This window comes from Molossus molossus, unplaced genomic scaffold, assembly GCF_014108415.1.
Source record: "Molossus molossus isolate mMolMol1 unplaced genomic scaffold, mMolMol1.p scaffold_m16_p_12, whole genome shotgun sequence".
NCBI lineage: Eukaryota > Metazoa > Chordata > Mammalia > Chiroptera > Molossidae > Molossus > Molossus molossus.
Window position 1 is genome coordinate 64,621,510 of NW_023425347.1, and position 6,000 is coordinate 64,627,509.

Sequence of the window (6,000 nt, forward strand, 5' to 3'; positions counted from 1 at the left end):
GAGTTTCCTTTCCCACTGAGTTTCTAAGAATTTATATTTAATAATTTTAATGTCCTTCATTTGCTTTTAAAAATAAAATAGCATACCATAAACTATATTCTCCAAAATCTTATGATGGATATACAGATGCATGACAGGAGATGAAGTTACTTGCTTAAGTTCACCGTTTATTTTAAAGCTGAGAGAATGACTCAAGTAACTACTCCAATTCACTCTTGCTGATGAATTGGCCAATATTTACAGAGACTAGACAGAACACTGAACAATGAGATGCAACATAAACAAAGTAAACAATGTTTTTAACAGGCTCTCTGAAGTATTTTCCTATACCATTTTTTAATGGCAATTTACCAGTCTAGATTAAATACAAATGAATGTCTGGCACACTACTTAAATACTGTAATCATCAGAAAAACACGAGAGGTGGGTTAATAAAGGGAAGTTTTCTGGCATACATACTTTGCCCCTGATTCTGTAAGACAACTTGAACTGACAGAGGAAAGTGGCAGGACATACACAAAAACATGGACAGGGCTAAGGACATCTTGCATACATGTATTTGTGTAATGGGAGTGGAGACACCATTAATGGACCTAAGTATTTATAATCCATTAATAAAATACCCAACATGCAAATTGAAATGTGATGAGAAGGAAGTGAACAAATATGATATAGAGATCAGAAATATCTGCCAGATACTTGAACAGGCAGAGGTTCTGTTAGTAAAGAGGAATAGGAAATTGGCTTTTGGGTAGACAACAACAGTGTCTGCCATTCCATATCAATAAAATGAGAATATCTATCTTGTATGGTTGTTGTATGGATCAGAGATATTTAGATCACCTGGCAAAGAGTAGGTACTCAAGAAGTATTTGCATTTTGTTGTTGCTGTTAATCCTCACTGGAGGATATTTTCCCATTGATTTTTAGATAGAGTGGAAGGGAGGGAGGGACAGAGAGAAATACATTGATTGGTTGCCTCCCACACAACCCCAGCCGGGACTGGGGTTTGAACCTGCAACCCAGGTATGTGCCCTTGATGGGGAATCAAACCTGAAACCCTTCAGTTCATGGGCCGACACCCTAACTACTGAGACAAACTGGCCAGGGCGTATTTGCTATTGTTTTAACTGAGCACTCTATGATTCTGTTTTAGAGCTTATGAAAATTCTGTTTGGGGACAATGTGGGATATTATTAGCTCTGTTTTGATATATTAATTAAAAATGTGCCTGGCACATAATAAGAACTTAATAAAAATTCATTGAAAGAATGAATGAATACATTTCAATGCTCTCTAAGTATAATAAATAAGAGAACATAAAAGTTTACATATGGCCCTGTGGAAAGGTCTACTTTTCAACTCAAGCCAGTAGGAAGAACACAGCAAAAGTGAAATGATTTCAAAATAGAAATGTTGCCCTATATTACATAAGTACCAAGAAGATAAACTTCATAGTGGTGGATGTGTGCTCTATAATGGCAAAATATTCTTCCAGGCTACTTTCAGTCTTTATAGACCTTTTAGCTATGCTGCAGTCAAGTTATTGAACTAAGAATTGTCCAAGAAAATTTTGGCCCTGAAGATTTCCTAGATTGTTTTCTTCAACTTGTACATTTTATTTCACAATATTTTAATGGCACAGAACAAGTATCTCATACAAATGAGATAAGTCGATTTAATCTCTGTTTTCTTAAAATAAACAGTGATCTGTGTTACATGCTAGCAAAACATCCAAGTCATATCTTTAGGAAATAGAGGCCTAAGTAAATGGTAGCTGCTATTATTACTCTAGCCGTCTATTCCTTATTTTCTCTAAACTCTATTTTTGACAGAGTCCAGTGTTTCCCAAAATATGCTCCATGGAAGACTATGTCTGTAAAATGTGAATAGGTATCATATAAAAAAGGAGGTTTGAGATCCAGTAAAATTGGGAAACCCTAAGGTAACAAAGTTAAAATTCTTTACTATGGAACTTCTCTTTAATATGTTCATGTGCCCTGTGAATCTCCAAGAGGAAACTGTAGTGCAGTGTTTCTCAACCTTTTTCTTCATTATTGGCCTTCCTTCCCCAGGAGCCTTTTTAGACTTTTTCTAATCACCCCTTCCTGTCCCCCTTTCCCTCTCCTTGCCCCAAATTAAATACTAAGGAATAAGATTTTGTTGGGTAGAGTTGAGCTTTGTAGGACAACAAACTATTGTACTAAGATATTTTTTGCCCCCTAATTGTTCCCTTATGACTCAAATTGTTCCAATCAAGCAGCACCAAATGAGAAATACAAGTGTTCCACTGACAGGAGCTGAGGAAAGACGTTTCTAGAGAAGATGTTTAAGGAAATTATTCGATTGGCTGTAGCTTAAGTGGTTGCCTTATTTGAGGAAGCCTATTTGGCTATTTGTAGGTGGTTGCTTTAGTTGGTTGTACTTAGGTTTCAATTTCTTTCTTTCTTTCCTTTTTTTTTTTGGTTAATCCTCACCCGAGGATATTTTTCCATTGATTTTTAGATAGAGTGGGAGGGAAGGAGGGAGAAAGCGAGAGAAGGGAGGGAGAAATATTGAATGTGAGAGAGACACATCAATTGGTTGCCTCCAGAGCAACCCCTACTGGGGCCAGGGATCAAACCTGCAACCCAGGTATGTGCCCTTGATGGGGAATCGAACCCAAGACACTTCAGTCTGCTGCCGATACTCTAACTGCTGAGCCAAACTGACCAGGGCAACTATTGAATTCTTGATCAGAGAAACTTAAAATAAATCCTTGATCTCCTGTCATCCACATACCATGATTTTCAAACTTTAGTGAAGTTTAATGAAGAATACACCTAAGGGAGCTTATTAAAATTATATATCTCTACCCTCAGAGATTCTCATTTGGGGGTTTGGGATATAATATAGGATTTTAAATAAAGCATCCCAGGTGATTCTGATGCAGGTTGTCTATGGATCACACTTCTGAAAAACGGTGGCCTCCCTACAGGATAAAAGTCAAAGTCCTGAATAAGGCATTAAGGCTCTTCCTCATTTGACCCAATTCTTTTTTTTTTTCCAGATTCAACCCTTGCTAGTTTCACATCATGTCCAGTTACTCACCCCTCCTCAAGTCATGCACTCATGTTTATCCTTATCTGGAATTACCTTTCTATTATTTACATGGCATCCTTCAAGACCTAGCTACATCGTCATCTCCTCTGGGAGGTCTTAACCTTATCAGGCAGAATCAGTTGCCCCCTCATTGTTTATCCAGAACCTTATTCAAACTCCTGTTATAATACTGATCACACAATACTGATTTTAAAAATCTTCTTGTTTAGAAATAAGTAGGAATATGTGGAGCTCTTTCCTAAACCCTCAACCCTGCACAGGATCAGCACACAGTGGGTGAATGAATGCATGTATGCTACTGAGTTACACATGGAGTCACTTAGTTATTTTCCAGGCCAATGAGACTGCAAGCTCCCTTTGGGGAAGAGACGATTTCTGAATTATTTTCATAATATCAAAAATCATGGCAGGGATTCAATCGTCAATGAAAAAATACCTAATGAATGAAAATAATCAGCTCCACTCCCTCAATTTACCTCCATGCTTCTTAAGCCCTCCCTACAACTCTTGGAGGGAAAAGTCTGGAAGCCTCAAGACTGGGCCTCCAACTCCAGGTTCTTAGTTCTCTCTGCCAATTCCCTCCATAGACCACCTTGTTGCCATGGCGATAACCATTACTTTAAGTGGGTGCAGTTGGGCGAGGACTCCAGAAAGGCCTCTTAGGAAGGCAACGGTGCATGGCGACTCTTCCCCCTCTCTCCCACCTTCTCATCTATTTACTCGCCTATTCCTGTGTTTACTCATGCTTGTACTTGCTGATTTATTTTTTTAGCATCTTTGTAGAGGACTAGGTAGCAAGCAGAGCTGCCACCTGGCCACAGAAAGCCTTACCGACCACCCAAGGTAAGACCTAGGGACCATGGGCCATTGGCTGAGAAGGGCTGAGGGGCGGGGTTCCTGCTCTTACCAGAAGCCCCATCGCCCGATGGTGTGAGAGAGGGGCGCAGTGCAGTCCTGGGGGTGAGGGGCAGGGCAATTCTCCTTCTTAAACTCTAGTGAATGGGCTTTAGACCTCACACCAACCTAGCCAGAGGAGCTGTGCAGACGCGGTTGGAGTGGTGGCAGAAACCCTGTGGGCGCAGGCTGGGCAGCCGGCTCGCCTGAACCATTGGTTTGGAGGCCTCCCTACTCACATGTGCCTGTCCCTCAGTTGTGTGACTAGACGGAGACTGGCCATGTGTGATGCTGGCGGTTTCCGAGTCCTGCAGGCAAGAAGCACAGGTGGAAGCTAGGGCAGGCTGTGGGTGGCGGCGGCCGCGGAGGTACAAGGCTACGAGATACCTGCTGCTGTGCGGCCTGGATGGGATGCTGAGCTGTGGGCTGACGCACTCGGCCATTGTGCCCCTGGACCTGATCAAGTGTCGCGTGCAGGTGGACCCCGGCAAGTATAAGGGCATCCTGAGCGGCTTCGGTGTAACGCTGCGAGACAACGGTCTGCGCGGCCTGGCCCGGGGCTGGGCCCCGACCTTCCTTGGCTACTCCATGCAGGGCCTCCTCTATGAGGTCTTCAGGATCTGCTACACGGAGCCCCTGGGCCAGGAGAAGGCCTACGAGTGGAGAACCAGCCTGTACTTGGCCGCCTCGGCCAGCGCTGAGTTCTTCGCCGACCTGGCCCTGGCGCCCCTGGAGGCGGTGAAGGTCCGCATCCAGATGCAGCCAGGCTATGGCAGCACGCTGCGGGCCGTGGCCCCCAGGATGTACAGCAAGGAGGGCCTGTGGGCCTTCTACAAAGGCGTGGCGCCGCTCTGGATGAGGCGATGAGGCAGATCCCCTATACCATGATGAAGTTCACCTGCTTCGAGCGCACCGTGGAAGCCCTCTACAAGTACATCGTGCCCAAGCCCCAGAGCTGGTGCACCAAAGCGACCAGCTCGCGGTGACCTTCATGGCTGGCTACATTGCTGGCATCTTCTGCGCAGGCGTGTCCCACCTGGCAGATTCCGTAGTTTCCATTTTAAACAAGGAGAAAGGCAGCATGGCCTTCAAAGTTCTCAGAAAACTGGGGTTTGGGGACATGTGGAAGGGCTTGTTCACCCAGATCATCATGATTGACACCCTGACAGCGCTGCAGTGGTTCATCTATGACTCTGTCAATGTCTATTTCAAGCTGCCTCGCCCTCCGGTTGCTCAAGCCCCAGAATCCCTCAAGAAGAAGTAGGCATGGCTTTGTCAAGTGTGGTAGTTACCACCATTGGCCCATATTTCGATCCAGTGGGGGATTGCATTCAGACATTATTAGTATGTAAAATGTTAGCTTTTTTTTTTTGGAGAGGTGATTTAATATGCAGTCCGAGTTCTCTTGAAGTGACTGGTTCCTTTTTGGCAATCCAAGGGGTTTGCAACAGTTTGATTTGGGGATTTGAACCATTATCTTTGGGGAGTTGGCATGGTTGATTTAACTCAGTAGTTTTTCAACAATTATAGGGGGGGAAATCTCTTAACAGAAATTAATGTTAGATAATTTCATGTCTCTGCATTGTATCTCCTTTGATTCGCCATTCAGTAGAGATTATCCAAGCATCACTACTGAATAGCCTACTAATGAGGTTTTAAGGTCAGCACAACTATGCGGGAGAGGGAACAAAGTAAAATCCTGCTACATGGTATTCATCTCAATAGAAATCGTGCGCCTGTTGAATAGATAGATGAAGGACTCATTGGATATTTCCTGTTCGTGTTCATTACAGGTAAAAATTATTAAAGGTTAAATTATGACTTACAGTGCTTGATAGCTTAGAATGTATTCATTGTTTTCAAAGAGACATGACATGAGAAGATCAGCATTTTCTCATTTTGCTTTGTCCAGTGCCCTTCCTGATTTTGCTAGTAAGGACATAGCTCTCTCCAGGAAGTGCTACAATTGGATCAACCAAAATGGAAAACCAAAATGAGATGAAG

The 6,000-nt window shown here is 43.2% G+C and overlaps 1 pseudogene; it reads left to right on the forward strand.

The window, feature by feature from the left end:
• Positions 1-4,284: 4,284 nt before the first annotated feature.
• Positions 4,285-5,260, forward strand: LOC118626771 (annotated as a pseudogene).
• The last annotated feature ends 740 nt before the right edge of the window (positions 5,261-6,000 follow it).